The 19,787-nt window shown below is 40.5% G+C and overlaps 1 protein-coding gene and 1 long non-coding RNA gene across 5 annotated transcripts in view; both read left to right on the forward strand.

Annotated features, from left to right (window-relative positions):
* Window positions 1–5,042: 5,042 nt before the first annotated feature.
* On the forward strand, window positions 5,043–8,426 carry LOC134758044 (uncharacterized). Its single transcript, XR_010132795.1, has 2 exons — window positions 5,043–8,135; window positions 8,226–8,426. It is a non-coding gene; the product is annotated as an uncharacterized lncRNA (long non-coding RNA).
* Window positions 8,427–16,711: 8,285 nt separating this feature from the next.
* Window positions 16,712–19,787, forward strand: part of MOBP (myelin associated oligodendrocyte basic protein) — a 61,201-nt gene continuing 58,125 nt past the window's right edge. For 2 of the 4 annotated variants that reach the window (XM_055381332.2, XM_019024546.4), the window contains exon 1: window positions 16,712–16,865. The gene's annotated coding sequence lies outside the window, so the exon portion shown is untranslated. The remainder of the gene's footprint in view (window positions 16,866–19,787) is intronic. The other 2 variants (XM_063703710.1, XM_019024545.4) reach the window with 1 other exon arrangement.

Raw genomic sequence — 19,787 nt, forward strand, 5'->3', positions numbered from 1 at the left:
TCAACATACACAATAGTTCCATCACCCAAAGAATTCTCCCGTGCTCTTTTATAGCCTTCCCCAACCTCCTCCTACCCCTGCCCCTGGCAACTGCCAATATTTCTCCATCACTTTAGTTTTGCCTTTTCCAGAATGTCATATAAATGGAATGATGCACTATGCAGACTTTGTGTCTGGCTTCTTTCAGTTAACATAATGCATTTGAAATTCATTCCTGTTGTTGAAAGTTCCAATAGTTTCTTCCTTCTTACTGTTGAGTAGTATTCCACTGAATGAACGTACCAGAGTTTGTTTATTCTCTCACTAGTTGAAAGACATTGAGTTTCCAGTCCTAGTTTCAGTATTTGGTAATTATAAATGAGGTGATAATAAACATTTGTGTATCAGTTGAGTTTATTTCTTTAGGGTAGTTAAGCAGTGGGATTTCTGAGTCATATAGTAAGTACACCTAGTTTAACTTTTTGAGAAACTGCCAAATTGTCTTCCAAAGTGGCTGTCCTATTTTCCAATCCCACTAACAATGTTTAAGAGTTCTGGGCCAGGTGTGGTGGCTCACACCTGTAATCCCAGTACTTTGGGAGGCTGAGGTGGGCGGATCACTTTGGTCCAGGCATTCGAGACCAGTTTGGCCAACGTGGTGAAACCTCCTCTCTACTAAAAACACAAAAATTAGCCGGGTGTGGTGGTGCACACCTGTAGTCCCAGCTACTCAGGAGGCTGAGGCAGGAGAATCACTTGAACCTGGGAGGCAGAGGTTGCAGTGAGCCAAGACTGTGCCACTGCATTCCAGCCTTGGTGACAGGTTGCTCTGCAACCTCACCTGCATTTGGTATTGTCAGAAATTTTCAAAAACCCATTTAATGGGTTAATAATGCAACATCATTGTAGACATAATTATATGCCCCTAATTATTAATGATGTTGAGCATCTTTTTTGTATTTGCCACCTGTATTAATCTTCATTCGTAAAGTGTCTTTCGATTGTGTTTTCATTTGAAACTTGGTCATATTTTTCTATTTCTTTATATGGCAAGTAATTTTGGATTGCATCTTGGACTTTTTATTTTATTTTTTTTAGAGACAGGGTTTCTCCATGTTGGCCAGGCTGGTCTTGAACTTTTGGCCTCTAGTGATCCGCCCGCCTTAGCCTCCCAAAGTGCTGGGTTGGTTGGTATGTTGTGTTGATTCTCAGTCTTGTTAGTCCTCTGGAGAACATTTGGGGGGTTTGTTTTAGAAGGCATTATTCAGCAGCTTTTATCCTAATTATTTCTTCCTTGAAGATAATCTGTCTTTTTTCCTTTGGCTGCTTCTCTTCATGTATTTTTTTTCCTAAAAAATTTTTATAAGTGTGTCGATGTGTGAATTTCTTTTTATTTATCATGCTGAGGGTCTTACCACATCTTTAGACTTTGAATTGATGTCTTCCAATATTTTGAGATACAATTTTTATCCAGCATTTTTTCAAGCGTTGATTTTCTCCTCTATTCTTTCTCCTATCCCTCTGGGATTCCGGTTAACTACATGCTGGACTTCCTTACTATTTTCTTTAGTTTTTCTTTTGTGTGTTTCATTCTTTTTTCCCTCTGTGCTGCATTCTGGATATTTTATTTAAACTAGCTTTTTCTTTTCTTTTTTTTTTTTTTGAGACAGGGTCTCACTTTGTTGCCTAGGCTGGAGAGCAGTGAGTTGCTAGGTTGGAGTTACCTAGGCTGGAGATCTTGGCTTACTGCAGCCTCAACCACCTGGGCCCAGGTGATCCTCCTACCTCTCAGCCTCCTCAGTAGCTGGGACTATAGGCATGTGCCACCACGCCAGGCTAATTTTTTGTATTTTTTTGTAGAGATGTGGCTTTGCCATGTTGCCAGTCTGGTCTTAAACTCTTGGGCTCAAGCAATCCTCTTGCCTCAGCCTCCCAAAGTTCTGGGATTACAGGCATGAGCTACCACACCCTGCCTCAACTAGCTTTTTGATTCACTAATTCCCTATTCAGCTGTGTCTAATCTGATTTTATACTAATCCGTTTAGTTGGTAATTTGCATTTTAAAACTTCTGAGTTTTAAAATTTTTATTGTGTTTTTTTTTTGTCTAATTTGCCAGGAAGTTTTTATAGTTTTCAGGTCACAGCCAAAGTTTTCAGTTTTGTCTTTCATCTCCTTGTTCATAATAAGCATAGCTACTTTGAAATCTGTGTTAGATAATTCCATTATTAGGATCCTTTATGTTTTTGTTTCTGGTGTACATTTTTTCCTGCAACTTCCCATTTATATTGTCTATTCACATGCTTTATAGTCTTTGAATATGGGTAGGGCATTTCATTTAAAAAGTTGTTTGAAGAAATAACTTGATAAGTTGGAGACTGTTACCTCTCTCCAGAAAACATAGTCATTTCTCCTTGCTTGGGTAAACTATTAATCTATATTTACCTCCAGAAACAGAATTTTCTGAGTCAACCAGGTGACTGCAAGACTGTGCAAGGACGATTTTACTTCCTGTTTGCCCTTTTTCTTAGGGCAGACAATTGTGCTCATAGCCCAAAAATTTGGGAGATTTATCATTATTAATCGGCTCTAATCAAACTTTTGTTCCCTTAGCCTGGTGAAAGTGCTGTGGTGGGCTAAATAGTTGGTTCCCAAAGATACCCATGTCCTCATTCCTGGAACCTGTGAGTATGTTACCTTGTGGGGCAAAAGGCATTTTGCAGACGTGATTAACTTAAAGATCTTGAGATGGGAAGATTATTCTGGATTATCTAGGTGGGTCCAATATAATCAGAGGAGTGCATGTAAGAGGGAATTAGGGGTGGGAGAGAGAAAAAGATGCAAAGCAGAGGCATGTGGAGCAAAGCAGAGAGACAGAGGGAGAAAACAGAGAAGATTGGTACACTGCTAGCTTTGAAGACAGAGAAAGAGGTCGCAAGTCAAGTGCTGGGGAAATACAATTAAAAATAAAATCTCCTACCACCCTAGAAAACATATCCAAAAAGTAAAAGAAAAAGAAAATAGTTTTATTATCGAATAAGCATTAAAACAGGATGTAATGCACATCACAAGCAATCTACTAAAGAGATTATGAGGATAGAAAGATATTTCACCCTTTTATACCTCTATGTATGCCTTTTACACCCTCTATGTATGTGTCAGGTAGACATATACATAGATGTTTTCTTTCTTTTTTTTTTTTTTTTGAGGTGGAGTCTCACTCTGTCACCCAGGCTGAAGTGCAGTGGTGTGATCTTGGCTCACTGCAACCTCTGCCTTCCCGGTTCAAGAGATTCTCCTGCCTCACCCTCCTGAGTAGCTGGAATTACAGGCGTGCGCCATCATGCCTGGCTAATTTTTGTATTTTTAGTAGAGACCAAGTTTCGCCATGTTGGCCAGTCTGGTCTTAAACTCCTGACCTCAGGTGATCCTCCTGCCTTGGCCTCCCAAAGTGCTGGGATTACAGGCGTGAGCCACCACGCCCGGCCAGATCAGATATTCTCAAGATAAACAATAGCTAGTCCTCTAGCAAGAGGACCGGACAGCACCTCTTAAGATAGACACTTCAATGACTTTCAGCCAAAAAAAAAAAAAAGACATTTGATTGACTTCAGCGGCAATGATTCAGTGCTTCTCTCCCTCTCCACATACTTCAGAAGAAAATAACACTGTCACAAAACTTTCAAAGATATCATGAATACAATTTGTTTACAGACTTTGTCACACATAGTTCATCCTAAATTCACCTGATAATTGGAGTAGCCATCTATGTAGCTAACTGCCGTATCCAAAGGACAAATAAACTTCTCTTATCTTTAAGACAGGAGGTTGTTTTGCAACTTGGAGTGAGGCACCCACTGAAGGTAGGCTCCCATCCTCCCACAGGAACTGGGAGACAGGGGGGCCATGTCCCTTGATGCTAACATTTCAAAGAGATGATGCCCAGATCCTTGAGAAGGACATTCCTGGGCTATGAAGTCTGCAAGAGGGCTTATTTAAGCTTTTAAAAAGATTTATACACATCCCAAAGAGGCAGAGAAAGAACTTAGAATGATAAGTTTTCTAAACTAAATGTTCTTAAATAGGGAGAAGTCTCTTCCCTGATTTTCTTTTTCTTTTTTTTCTTCATTTGTATTTATTTATTTATTTAATTTATTTATTTATTTATTTATTTATTTCAGTCTCCTAGCTATGAAATTCTAGCTCACTGCAGCCTGGAACTCCTGGGCTCAAGGAATCCTCCCATCTCAGTCTCCTGAGTAGCCAGAACTACAGGTCCATGCCATCACACCTGGCTAAGTTTTTTATTTTTTTGTAGAGGCAGGGTCTTGCTATGTTGCCCAGGCTGGTTTTGAACCCCTGGCCTCAAGCGATCCTCCCACCTCGGACTCCTAGAATGCTGGGGTTATAAGTGTGAGCCACTGTGACTGGCCTGATGGGTAAGATAGAACAGGTGGTTTACTGAGGAGACAGGACCTGCCTATAGCACAGTGAAGTTCATACGGGAGTGCTGGGGTCCAAAGAGAATTGAGAAATAAGACCCTGGGGACCAGCCAGGCCCCAAGGAGGTGGCAGGAAAGGAAGGTGAGGCCAGGCAAATTGGCTGATTGTTTCCCTGAATGTGTGGCTGGCTAAACCTTGGGACTGGGAAAGTTTTTTTTGTGCTTTTCTGAGCTCAACTTTTGGGTGCCCATGCCTTGCTTTGAAAGGGTTTTGTCTATGAACCTAGACATCTTTCAGTAATTACTTAAGTTACTCAGAAAACTGGGGGCCCTGGAGCGAAAGGAAGAGACAAAAGGGGGGAAAAATCCATGTAGCAGTCTGGTTCTGTTTGATCTGGAAGACAGCGGGCAATAATGGAAGAATGCTGGAGATGGAGATGGAGGGTGGTTGGATTCCACCATCTTGAGCCACGTCTGCTGTTTGGACTTGCAGACTTCAAACATGGCTGGGGGATTCCTAATTGGAATCAAGCTAATTCCCTTCTCGGTGTTTAAAGGGAGCAGTCACTGCTGGGTGAGATGGTCGCAGATCGGATCCTGGACACGGGGTTATGTGTTTGCTTTCCGAAGATGACTGCATTAATTGCAGCTCTCACTAATGGAAAGGAGCCTGTTTCTTTGTCCACGTGGTCAAATGAAGCCTGGGCATGGATGGTCACTTAGCTCTGGGTGTAGGGAGGTGCAAGATTTAGCCTAGGGCCCAGGCCCCCCCAGTCTGACATCTCCCATTTCTAGGCCACCTGGGACCTCCCAGAATCTGCGACAGCATGAATAGGACATAAGGGTGGTGGGGGCGCCGGGGGGCCTCATCCTTATAGCATCGCCCCCCAATTCACTCCTAGTTAACCCTGTTGTCGCCAACTTAGTGAAAACCTCGCCTATGTCTCCATCACACATCTGCCACCTCCAAGTGATGGTTAAGCCGGTGTGCAGGCCGGTGGTGACAGGGATGGGGACAGCGCAGTCCCCATCCCCGCACCAGGCAGCACCGCCACTTCCTCGCCAGCCTGGCCGCAGCCCTCCCCGTCCCGGGCCGCGCCGCTTTGACTGATCTCCCCTATTTTCAAAAGGGAGAACTGAGCCTCTTTTTCTTCTCTTTTCTTTCTTTTTTTAGAGACAAGGTTTCGTTTTGTCACCCCGGCTGGAGTGCAGTGGTGTGATCATGGCTCACTACGTCCTTGAACTCCTGGGCTCAAGCGATCCTCCCCGTTCAAGCCTCCTGAATGGCTAGGACTACAGGCACGCACCACCACGCCTGGCTAATTTTTATTTTTAAATTTTTATGAAGACGAGGTCTTACTATGTTGCCCAGGCTCGTCTCAAACTCCTGGCCTCAAGCAATCCTCCCCCGTTAGCCTCCCAAGGCATGAGCCACTGCGCCTGGCTCTTTTTCTTTCTTATTTTCAATTTGTACTGCCTTTACAGCAGCAGTGTAGGTAGCGCCTCCTGAAGAAATGCAAGTCGAAAAGGGGAACATATTATTTCCCAGTCTCCAGAAGAAACGCAGTCCTGCTGGTATCCTGATTTTAGCCCAGTGAAGCCAATTTTGGACTTCCGACCTTCAGAACTGTAAGATAATATAGCTGTTTTAGGTTGTGCTGTTTTAAGCCATTAAATTTGTGGCACTTTGTGGCATCAACAATAAGAAACTAATACACTAATCAATATACTCCTTGTTATATGATAAGGCAAAAAAACAAAAAACAAACTATGTGTACACAGTAGATCACTATTGTAGCTGGCTACCATATGAGAATCACCTCAGAAACACATTGAACGTAACTGTGATTGCTTTTTCATCATTTACTCTGTCCACTGACCTAGATTACAGAATTCTGGGTGAGACACACTCGATTTAATAATTGAAGTGTTAAAGTTTTATGGCATGAATATTTAATACAAATAGGGGTTAATTCCAACCATGTCTCTTTCATTCCTCCTGGAGACCTGTTTGTATCATTGGAAATGGTCTGACTGCTAATTACAGAGGCCTAAACTAACAGGCGCTTAGTTAAGATAGGGGCATATTTTTCACTCGTAAAAAGTGATTCACAGGTAGGCAATCCAGAGATTGCACAGATGCTCCAGATATTTTCCGTGTTTCAGAGTCCTACGTGTGCTCTGCCTGCCTTAGTTTTTAATTCTCATGGTTACAAGACGTCCACCTTAGCGCCATAAGAAACATCCCATATTACAGGCAGGAAGAGGGGAAAAGGGAAAGGATAAAAAGGTGCCTGCCGGTGGAGTAAGTCTAACCCTGAAAGAATGTTCCTGAAGGCCCAGCAAGGCTCCCACGTGCACGTCATCACTGGGCACCAGCACGTGCAGGGAAAACTAGGCAGTGTAGGTTCTTTGTAAAGCTAAGTGCGTTGCCACCCAAGTATCAGAGGGGCTCTGGGACTTAGAAGAAAAGGTAGAGGAGGCATCAGGTAGGCAATTAGTGGTTTCTGATGTGCTGTTCTTTCCAGACAGCTCAGGGTATTTGGATGCTCTCTCCTGCCCTCCTGCTACCTAAACTTGGGTGAGACTGGTGTGTCTGGATGACAGGTTGAGAAAAATTCACGTTTATTAGTTGTTCATACTGTTCTTTGAGGAAACACAGAGGTTTTTCAGAACTGCTTTAGGGATTCCACAGACAATATATATTTTTCTTTTAAATATGAAGGTTTAGGCTGGGCGCAGTGGGGTTACATGTTTAATCCCTGCACTTCTAGGAGGCCAAGGTGGGCGGGTCACTTGAGGTCAGGAGTTTGAGACCAGCCTGGCCAACATGGTGAAACCCCATCTCTCCTATAAATACAAAAATTATCCAGGTGTGGTGCCACGTGCCTGTAATCCCAGCTACTCAGGAGGCTGAGGCAGGAGAATCACTTAAACCAGGGAGGTGGAGGGTGGAGGTTGCACTGAGCCGAGATCACGCCACTACCCTCCAGCCTAGGGAACAGAGCAAGACTCCGTCTCAAAAAAAAAAAAAAAAAAAAAGGAAGGTTTAATGTTCCCATGGAGCACAACTATTAATTTTTATAATTTATATCAGAGATTCTTAAACATTCTTTTTTTTGGTCTTATTTTTTGTTACCATAGCAGAACAGATTTTAAACATTCTCGATTCAATTCTTCACGGCCACAGTCAAAAGAAATACTTAACAGCTCGCTTTAATAACATATAACTTTTATGTTCTAACAAGTTAGAAGTGATTTGAAAAAAATCATAGACTCCTGGCTTCACAAGGGAAGCTACAGACCTTTCTGGTGAGTATTACAGCTCATGAACACAGGGCAGACCCAAACAGTGCGCAGCCGCAACACTTATCACAAACAGCAAAACAACAAACAGCTGTTTGCCCTGCTGGTTCAGGTGGCCTGCTTTTATTCCCTTATTTGGCCCCACCCACATGTTGCTGATAGGTCCATTTTACAGAGAGTTGATTGGTCCATTTTATAGAGTGCTGATTGGCCCATTTTACAGAGTGCTGATTGGTCTGTTTTTACTGAGTGCTGATTGGTGTGTTTACAAACCTTTAGCTAGACACAGAGCACTGAGTGGTGCATTTATAATCCTTTAGCTAGACAGAAAAGTTCTCCAAGTCCCCACCCAATCCAGAAGCCCAGCTGGCTTCACGTCTCAGCAGCTCACTGCAACCTCCTCCTCCCAGGTTCAAGCTGTTCTCCTGCTTCAGCCTCCCAAGTAGCTGGGATTACAGGGGTCTGCCACCATGCCTGACTAATTTTTGTATTTTTTGTAGAGATGGGGTTTCACCATGTTGGTGAAAGATTCTCCCGAGGCCTGAAAGCTTGAAGGGATGAGTAACTCCTCCCTTCTCAGGCACAGTCCCAGGGCGCAAAGCCACTTGCACCAGCAGCCTGCGTCAGCAAGATAGCAGAAGCAGGAAGAGAGCTGGCCAGAAGACACCTACCCTTGAAGATTGAGAAAGAGGCCATCCAGGTACCACGTAGCAGTTACGTCAGATTGGGACACTTCCTCTTTACAGGAGACTATAAAATCCTTTCCCCGTCCTCACCTGGGGCTGATGCCATTTTAGGCCTCAGCCCACCTCTACCGAGGTGCTCATAAAAACAGCATGTTGCTGGCTCATGCCTGTAATACCAGCACTTTGGGAGGTCAAGGCGGGCGGATCACAAGGTCAGGAGATGGAGACCATCCTGGCTAATACTGTGAAACCCCGTGTTGACTAAAAATACAAAAAATTAGCTGGGCGTGGTGGCAGGCCCCTGTAGTCCCAGCTACTTGGGAGGCTGAGGCAGGAGAATGGTGTGAACCCGGGAGGCGGAGCTTGCAGCGAGCCGAGATCGTGTCACTGCACTCCAGCCTGGGCAACAGAACGAGTCTCCATCTCAAAAACAAAAACAAAAACGAAAACCAGTATGTTGCTCCACACCGCCTTGTGTTGTCTGTTGGCGCACTCTCAGGGTTGGAACTGATAGAAGAACCTTTCAGTTGGCCAGGCTTGTCTTGAACTCCTGACCTCATGATCCACCTGCCTCGGCCTCCCAAAGTGCTGGGATTACAGGCATGAGCCACTGTGCCCGGCCTCTTGGGACAATTTTAATTGGTGGGGATCCTTTTTATTAAAAAGAAATCTTGCTGGAGTTGTGTTGTAGTCAGAGCCCTCTTTGAGAAATCCTCCCAATGAAGTTAATCTTTCTCAAATTTGGTCACCAGCTGAGAAGCGATATTTGGAGTAAATGGGAGAGGGTTAATGGGAACTTTAGGTAAAAAAAGATTAAGTTGAAAACAGGCTATTGTCAGCTCAGCCACATGTGTTGTCTACACCTTATTGTGGATTTCAGATCAATAAGATCAGAAATCAGATTTTTAGTTTATCAAGGTGCAATAAATTAGAGAAGGTAGCTTTTATTTATAAACATCTTATTGTGCCCAGGCAGTGTTAAAAAAGAGCCTTAAAAAACAACAACAACAAAAAACAGAGCCTGATAATAAATTCCAATATATTAACTCACAAGGGTTGTCAATTACTTGGGATATGTGATTTTCTCAAGACACTTTCTTAATAAACTACCAGATCACAAAGTGACAAATGTTTGGCTGCTTGGTAAGCATAGAATTAAAATAATGGTAATTCTCCTTTCAAAGGTTAGTTTCATCAATGTTGGGTCCTGCTCCATGGTGCATATTTCTTGTCTAGTGAAAACTTGTATTAGGAATTAGAATTAGGCTTCCTCCACTGCTGCGGGCTGACATCACATTGTTACATTCTTATTCTGGGTCTCCCCTTTTGCTAGAATCCTTGCATATTGCTACCCCATATCCACACTTTCCTTCTCTAATGGCAAATTACACAGAGTTCCAAACATGGATTGGGCACAGGAAGTTTAACAGTGGTGGTATGGCTCCTATAGAGTGAGTTTTAACACTGAAAATTGAATAAAACCCAGTCTCTTAATTAGGGAACACTATGTACATTATTATACAGGTCACCACTGGCCAGAACACAATTGTGACTGGGCCCTAGCAGAGCAGAGGGAGAGAGACGGAGATGTTGGGTGTGGAGCTTGGGAACACACAGAGGCTTTGTCTGAGTGGCTGGCAGCTCAGTTGGTATCATATTCCTCTGTTTACGATTGAATGCTGGAGAATGTGGTGCTAAAAATGTGTAAGATTGAGGTCAAAATCTTGGATGAGACAGGTTTACACTGAAAGAGAGGATTGAAGGGCAAATGAGGAACCATTTAGGAATATTTTCTTTCAGGTTTGATCAACCAGTCCATTATTATTTACTTTACAATAATTAAGTGGTCTTATTACTTTTTTTTTTTAAGAGACAAGGTCTCTATGTTGCCCAGGCTGGTCTTAAACTCCCGAGCTCAAGTCATCCTCCCGCCTTGGCCTCCCAGAGTGCTGGGATTATAGGCCTGAGCCACCATGCCCAGCTGGTCTTATAATTATTTATAAAACAAAACACTGATTTTTCATATATATCAGGAAAAATAGCATTGGCGTGAATCAAACTCTCTGGCCTATCTTCTGTCTTTCTACTTGAAAATCAACTTTTACAACACATATTTGATACATAATTTTGTTAAGTAAACAATAATTGTCTAATTGTGGATATGACTTGATGTATATTTAAGCTTTTAGGTGAAATATGGGAGATGTTCTTACCAGTGACATGCACATCTCCTTTCTAAGAAAATGTTCTTTTGTAAATAATTTACTCATTTATATTAATTTTCAGTAATCTCCCTAACAAAATGTTGGCTATTCCTTCTAACCTTTTTTATGGTTGACTTTCTCTCTGTGCTAATATAAAATAGTATTGTGACTGCTAATGAGTTTGGGGTTTCTTTTCTTTTTTTTTTTTTTTGAGATAGAGTCTTGCTCTGTTGTTCAGGATGGAGTGCAGTGGCTCGATCTCAGCTCACTGCAACCTGTGCCTCCTGGGTTCAAGCAATTCTCATGCCTCAGCCTCCTGAGTAGCTGGGATTACAGGTGTGCACCACGATGCCCGGCCAGTTTTTCTATTTTTAGTAGAGACAGGATTTCACCATGTTGGCTAGGCTGGTCTCGAACTCCTAACCTCAAGTGATCCGCTGGCCTCAGCCTCCCAAAGTGCTAGGATTACAGGCATGAGCCACAACACCCAGCCTGCGGTTTCTTTTCAGAGTGATGAACATGTTACAAAATTAGATGGTGGTAATGGCTCCACACCCCTGTGAATATACTAAAAATTCTATAAATTTTGCATCTTAAAATGATGAGTTTTATGATCTATAAATTATATCTTGCTACAATTACTGTTCTTTGGTAAAAAGTGGCAGGTTAAGTACATATGGTTATTTTATCTACTCTCCTTTCCAAAAAATTACTAAAATTATAGTAGTAAAATATTTGTAAAAGGTAAAGGATTAAAACATATTTTCCTCCACAAAGGCAGTAGAGCATTTTAAAAACGACTTTAACTCCCAAAGAAAAGGAGACAACAAGATGAGAGATGATAACACAATTTTAGGAAACATAAAGTGGACGGAAGATGTAAACAGAGTGGAGGAAGTTTCAGTCTGAGTGCTTGCAGGAGCGATGCCTGAGAAAAAAGCACATCAAAAGTTATCTGTTAAAACGCTGAGGGTCTCTACACCTGGAGCATCCAGGTATAGTGGAAAGCAAGGATCAGGCATAGACAAGCCGCACACTCAGAATGGACTCTCAGGGTCATTGCACTAACTTGCTGTGGTCACTGGAAGTTTATTATGGAGAAATTTCCTGATTCAGGAACAGTGAGGAACACTCATGTGGGTCCCTCAGATCCCTTGTCTACTTTGATCACAGAATATCAATAGCACAGTGTTAAAACTTCTGTATCTTCCCTGCCTCTATCAGGCTGAAAAATAGATTGCTTTTCTTTGAAGAAACTGAATGACCCTATGGAAAAATCTCCAGCTACTTATATTTCTAGGTTCGTCATTGTAAAAGCCAACATGGGTACCCACTGCATTCTCCAGCAACAAACCCATCCTTGTACCTGGAGCCTCCAGTTATCTCTTGAATGGCTGACTATTAAGCAGTAATGGACAGTGCAAGATCGCCAGATAAGGAGGACAACTTTTGGTCAGAAGGGGAGAGATGGAAACAAATAACCAGGATGAAGAAACGTGGAGTAAGCAAACGGATTCAATGCAAGGAGCAAAACTAACAAAGACACAAACAAAACCAAAACCAAGCAACATCCCCCAGTGTAGTAGTTACTGTTTCCCTAGTTTGCTAGTTTACAGAAAATGCTATGTGCTTTGAGAAAAGAAAAGTCAGCAAACAAGAATGAAGTCTTGAAATTTAACAATATAATTGTCAAAATGAAGTATCAAATTCAAAAAGAGGGTTATAATAAATAAAATAAGAAAACTTCATGAAAGGTAAAACAAGAAGTCAAAGAATTGGAAACTAGGAAAGAGAAGAATGAGTAACAATTTAGAAGATCAATTTAGATCGTTCAAAAGCCAAATAACAGAAATTTCAGAAACAAGAAAGAGAATGGAGAAAAATGAATTAATAAAACCAGCAACAAAAAGGAAGAATTTTTAGAGTGGAATTTTGTGAATTTCCAGATGAAAATGCTCCACCAAGTGGGGATGAAGAAACATTCACTTTGAATGGTGAAGTTTCAGAACAACTGGGGTCAAAATAAGATCTTGAACATTTCCAGAGGCTTACAAAAAATCACAGAAAAAGCAGTGGGCATCTGAAAGGTCTGAAACTCCTCAAAAACAACACTGGAGGGGAAGATACAGAAAACCAATGTATCATCCACATTGTTTTTCTAAGGGAAAATACTTTTCAACTTAGAATTCTATACACAAACAGGCAATCAAGTGTGAGGGCAGAATAAAGGAGTTTTCAGGGACGCAAACACTTAGAAAAATTCACTTAATATATACTCTTTCTAGGAAAGGTATTGTAAGGCATGCTTCAGAAAAATGAGGGAGCAAACCAAAGATGAGGATGGCATGGGATCCAGGACAAGGTGATCTCTTTCCAGCAAAGCAATGAAGGGAAGAGCCAGGGCTGCGCCGGGTTTACAGAGCAACCAGCCTGAAATCTGAATGAGATGACAGAGGATTACAGAAGACAATAGATGTGAAAGATCATTCAGTATATTGGAATGCTTAAGAATTATTAACAGATAGTTGACAGATCTGTTGGAATATTTGGAAAAAAGGATGTAGTGTAAAATTTAAAACTAAGCAGATTAAAATAAATGAATAAAATTAAAAATGGGGTGATTATTAACTCCAGGAACAAGAAATTTGTACAAAGAAAGGAAACAATTGTAGTTAATCACAAGGTTCTGAAGGAAATAATATTTACATATTTATAATAATATAAATACTAACTACATTCAGTAGGTAAGGGAAAAGGGAGAGGAAAAAGTAGAATGTAAGAAAACTATACCCTTAAAAGGAAACCAATAACCTACCATAAATAGGTATATAAATGGCTATTTGTGTGAATTATTTAGATATATGGAAATAAATAGAGAAAAGATAGCTAAGAAAAGGTTTAAAATGGTTGCCTCTGGTGGCTGGGATGTTGACTGGTGAGGCAGCATAAGGGACTATTGTTTTCCAACAGAAGCCTTTTAATATTATTATAACTTTGCACAAGTGTTATTTTGATAAATGTAGAAACCAATTAAAAAAATAGTACTTATTGTCACTGTGGCGTATTAGTTTGTTAGGGCTGCTGAAATAAAGTACCACCAACTGGGTGACGTACACAACAGAAATGAATTGTCTCACAGTTCTCAAAACTTGAAGTTTGAGGTCAAGGTATGGGGCAGGGCTGGTTTCTTCCGAGGGCTGTGAATGAAGGATCTGTTCCAGGCCTCCTTCCTTGGCTTGTGGATGACCATCTTCTCCCTGTGGCTTCACATTGTCCTCCCTCCAAATGTGTCTTTCTGTCCAAATTTCTTCTTTGTGTAAGGACACTAGTCATGTTGCATCAGAGCCCACCCTAATGACTTCATAACTTGATCACCTCTGTGGTCTGTCTTTAAATCCTTATTTGAATCCAAATTCTTTTTTTTTTTTTTTTTTTTTTGAGACAGAGTCTTGCTCTGTCACCCAGGCTGGAGTGCAGTGGTGCAATCTTGGCTCACTGCAACCTTTGCCTCTCAGGTTCAAGCGATTCTCGATTCTCAGCCTCCTGAGTAGCTGGGAATTAAAATCCTCTGTAATGTTAGGCACATGCCACCACACCTGTCTAATTTCTTTGTATTTTTAGTAGAGATGGGGTTTTGCCCTGTTGGCCAGGCTGGTCTCAAATTCCTGGCCAAAGTGCTGGCCTTACCGGAGTGAGCCACTGCACCCGGCCTCATTCCAAATTCTGAGATACTAAGGGTTAGGACTTCAACAAAGGAATTTGAGAGATGAGGGATGGGACACATTTTAACTCATAACATGTGGGGATTGTCAATTGTAGCCAAAGTTTCTGTGGGAAAATCCTCTGCAGTGTTAGCAAGTTTCTTAATTGTGACTGTGAGTCCTGGGAGGTCTTGCTCTGTGTGGAACACAGGCTGCCATTCAAGAAGAGTGACACTGACTCAGACGTGGCCTCCCCAGTGGTTCTGGGAGTGAGGGTGCCACCACACTAAGGGCAAACACTAACATTTAAGTAGAAATAGAAAGAGATGGCATTACAAGCATTTTGTGGAACCTCCATACTTTGGTTGTGTAAATTGTATATCACTCTATATATGGTGGAGTAGAAGATCAAAGATGGGACTTCCCCAAAATGTGTCATTAAGAACTTTTGTTGGAAAGATTTGAGAAGCAGAGGGTCTTTTAATAAAGATAGAGCTTTATAATATATCTACTGGATCTTGTATTTTTTAAATAGCCTGAATTAGTCTCCAGTTATTTTGTGAATAGAAAACAAGTCCTTACAACTGCCACCCACCCCTGTTGGTAACCTTCTTTAGGGCCAGGGCCATAAGAGTGACATTGGTGCAGGACTCTGTGTGCCAGGCATTCTTTCCACCAGTGAACACATATTAACTGATTTAGTCCTCGCTCAAATCCTTGAGGTGGGTCCTGTGATGATCCCAGTGTCAGGGCCTCCAGAGCTCAAGCTCTAAACCATCTTACCCTACTCCCCAGCCCTCAGTCACAGTCAGTACAACACAAGCAAAATACTGGCATCACAGTGGGAGTGAATCAACCAGCATACGTCTATAACTCATTACTCAGAGAATGTTTAACTAACTATAAAGTTAGTATACGAAGAGGCCAGGCACGGTGGCTCAAGCATGTAATCCCAGCACTTTGGGAAGCCAAGGCAGGCAGATCACCTGTGGTCAGGAGTTTGAGACCAGCCTGGGCAACATGGCGAAACCCTGTCTCTACTAAAAAATACAAAAATTATTCAGGCATGATGGTGGGTGCCTGTAGTCCCAGCTGCTCGGGAGGCCGAGGCAGAAGAATAGCTTGAACCCAGGAGGTGGAGGTTGCAGTGAGCTGAGAGCGCCACTGCACTCCAGCCTGGGGGACAGAACCAGATTCCGTCTCAAAACAAAAACAAAAACAAAAATGTTAGTGTACAAAGAGATTTATAGTCAATGTTTGTAGTCTCACTGGATTACCTTTTCAAGGTTCCCTGGCTGATTCTTTACTGAGACAAGAGCCTAAAGAGAAACTTGGTGGTAATGTTGACATTTATATTACACTGTCATGGAGGGGGTGCTGGGAATTCAAAAGGCAAGGCTGCTGTTGGTTGGATTGGTTTCAGAAGTAAGCTTTCATCTTTCAAATCATTAGTGGGTAGTTCTAGTTCTACATATATAAAATAAATAGCAGAAGCAGAGTTACAGGAGCCATGGCATTTAACAGAGCACAGAAAGGTGTGGCCCCACATTTTAGGAACATTATAAGAAAATGCCGGTGTCTAAGACTGAAGCCAATAAAATGTTAATTGAATGAGATTTATCATTTGCAGAAACTATTCAACATAAGAGATGATTTATATGTGTTTTCATAAATGTGAATGCATAGGGTAATTGTCATGGAAACTTCCAAATTCAATGTTAGTTGTAACTAGACTGGATTAGACTCTTGCTAAATCAAGTGTACAAGGGCATGCTTGTGTGAATTTTAGTTTTGGGGTGTATCTATGGGTATACATGAGTGTTTTAGGGAAGGAAGTGTGGATCGGTATTTAATCTACATGGAGTATAAAAACTCCTGGAATTTGTCAATATGATTGCAGCTGTGTTCATGGCTTATGGGTATGGCTTGTGATGTGTGAGTGAGGTATGGGGTGCTGGGTGGGATGGCACTGTGGTGGCATAGCATGTTGGTGGAAGGGTGTGTGGTTTGGTAGGGTGAGCTGGTGTGTGGTGTGGTTGGACCTGGCATGGAACTTAACTGGTGTTTATGTGGAATGAACCTTGAGGGGTGAGTTTTCACATGGGGTGTTGATTATGTGGGAGGTGGGAGGCTGGAATATGTGAATGTTGGGGGGCTGTAGAGTGAATGTGGGGTGCGTGTGTATGTGTGTGTGAGATATGGTTATAGCTTAGCTTAGCTTTTGTTTAGATTTTCTTTTGCTCTTTGTTTTTGTCTTTGTTTGGCCTTTGTTTTATCTTTGTTTCACTCTTTGTTTAAACTTTCTTTGGCTTTTGTTTGGTCTTTCTTTAGCCTTTTGTTTAAACTTTGTGTGGCCTTTTTGTAGTCTTTGTGTAGCTTTTGTTTTTAAGTGGATCTTCGCTGAGGACTCATCAAAAACACCTTGTGTAATGAAAAACCCAGATCTATAACCTCTCCCTATATATTCTGCATGCATTGAAGTAGGCTCAAACCCTCAGGGACCTGGTATAGACGCAGAATCTGTTTCACACAACAACTGCTATTTGAAGGTAAGAGGATTCCATTGGTTTTTATTTTACTTCATTTTATACTTTCATCTTTAAATGACAAGTGTACTTTTTTGTATGGGCCATTTCATTATATCCCAGGGAAAACTTTCTGTAAGAATAGTCAAGATTGAGAGGACATACAAGGATGGAGAAAACAAGAACAGAGGACACCATGTTTATTCTGATGTGGGCAGGGGGCCTCCTGGAACGTTCCTGCTAATGTTTGGAAATCGTCTGAGCCCAGAGAGAGGCTCTGAGCCCTCACTCAGATTTCCTCAGATTCAAAGCCCCGTGTTCCTGGAGCTAGATGGATGGTAGTACATGCTGCTGCTGCTGCTGCTGCTGCTGCTTTTTTTTTTTTTATTTCTTCTTTTATTATTTGTCATGATTTAAAAATGAGTTTTTCTTCTTATCTAGGAACAATTTTTTTCCTCATACAGTTGGATTTATGTGTGGGGGATGTTAATGGAACAACAAAGCCCAACTCTTTTTGGAATTCTGCCCCCCGTAGACCAACAACCTTAAATGGAAAGGCGCTAATGCTTTGTCTGATACAGAATATCTTAGAAACAACAGGGAGTTTTCAGTTCTATGGATGACAGAGAAAGGAAAAAATATTATGTGTCAGGGAGGCGAGTAATGAACTTGGCCTACAGTACTAGCAGGAAAACGGGGAAAGGACTTTTTAATTCTTTGTGAATAAATCAGGGAGGCAGAGAGCAGGCTGCTGCCAGGTGTGCGGATATGCTGTTTCGTGAGTATTTAGAGTGACAGGAAACTTGTTGGTGAGTGAGTTTTAAAAATTGTTTCAGATTTTCAGAAAAGTTGCAAACAATACAGAAAATTTCAGGTGCAGCCAAATTACCCAGATGTTCCTGTTTTACCATATTTCCTATATCATTCTCTTTCTCTCTCTCTGTATCCATGCATATGTGTGTATATATAAAAATATGTGTGTGTATATACATATATACATATGTGTGTATATACATATATACATATGTGTGTATATATACATATATACATATGTGTGTATATATACATATATACATGTGTGTATACATATATAGTGTGTGTATATATATACATATATACATGTGTGTGTATATATATACATATATACATGTGTGTGTATATATATACATATATACATGTGTGTGTGTATATATACATATATACATGTGTGTGTGTATATATATACATATATACATGTGTGTGTGTATATATATACATATATACATGTGTGTGTGTATATATATACATATATACATGTGTGTGTGTATATATATACATATATACATGTGTGTGTGTATATATATACATATATACATGTGTGTGTGTATATATACATATATACATGTGTGTGTGTATATATACATATATACATGTGTGTGTGTATATATATACATATACACATGTGTGTGTGTATATATATACATATACACATGTGTGTGTGTATATATATACATATACACATGTGTGTGTGTATATATATACATATACACATGTGTGTGTGTATATATATACATATACACATGTGTGTGTGTATATATATACATATACACATGTGTGTGTGTATATACACATATACACATGTGTGTGTATATACACATATACACATGTGTGTGTATATACACATATACACATGTGTGTGTATATACACATATACATATGTGTGTGTATATACACATATACATATGTGTGTGTGTATATACACATATACATATGTGTGTGTGTATATACATATATACATATGTGTGTGTGTATATACATATATACATATGTGTGTGTGTATATACATATATACATATGTGTGTGTGTATATACATATATACATATGTGTGTGTGTATATACATATATGTGTGTGTATATGTATAGATATATATACATATGTGTGTATATGTATATATACACATTTATATCTAATTAATTTTAATTAAAATTTATTTTAATTGGAATTAATTAAAATTTATTTTAATTGGAATTAATTAAAATTTATTTTAATTGGAATTAATTAAAATTAGAAAATTACTATTGAGAAAATACTGTTTTTAAATCTAGAGATATCTAGATTTCATCAATTGTCCAAGGAGCGAATTGAGAACCATGCATGACCTTTTGTTGTCCTGTCCCCTCAGCCTCCTTTAGTCTGGAACCACACCTGAGGCAGCTTTGACCTACACAGTTTTGGAGAGTATAAGCCAGTTATTTTGCTAAATGTCCCTCAATATGGGTTTGGTCTGCAGTTTTCTCACAATTATGCAGTTTTCAAAGGAATAGGCTTGCATTTTAGATCATACATATCCAAATTCATACTTGAATCTGAGTATACAATTTTTAAATTCAAGGTCTTGTTTACCTAATAGTTACTAGGATTTTAAATGAGTACCTAAAATCTTTGTACACCAAATTGCCAAAAATTAAAAATCTAGAGCTTTTACAGATAATTTCCAAGGAATCACCAAAAGTGTGTAAGTATTGCCCTTGGATTATAAATAGCAATTACAGTGACCTGTATGTGATCTTATAGGCTTAAAGTGAAGTATTCAATTTAGATTCTTTGTGTATGTTGGAGTCATGTCTACTGCTCTCTGAATATTAGTTTCATAAATATAATAATTCCTTTCTAAGTGCAACCATCTGCTGAAAGCAGATACAACTCAGTAGAGTTTCCCTGGGTAGCCACTCCAGGCTGGCTGGCATCCTTTCGCGGGTTGACGGGGACGTCTGCCCTAGTGGAGGAGGCGGACCTCTGGCAACGCTGCAAAAAGTCTCCTGATCAAAAGCGTTTCCTACATGTTCTAGTACTCACACCTCAGCACTGAACTACAGACCACACCCATATTGAGGGACAACTAGCAAAATAACTGGCCAAAACTGTTAAAAACTGTCCCCTTATGGGGACAGGAATCAAAACTCTG

This window comes from Gorilla gorilla, chromosome 2, assembly GCF_029281585.2.
Source record: "Gorilla gorilla gorilla isolate KB3781 chromosome 2, NHGRI_mGorGor1-v2.1_pri, whole genome shotgun sequence".
Taxonomy (NCBI): domain Eukaryota; kingdom Metazoa; phylum Chordata; class Mammalia; order Primates; family Hominidae; genus Gorilla; species Gorilla gorilla.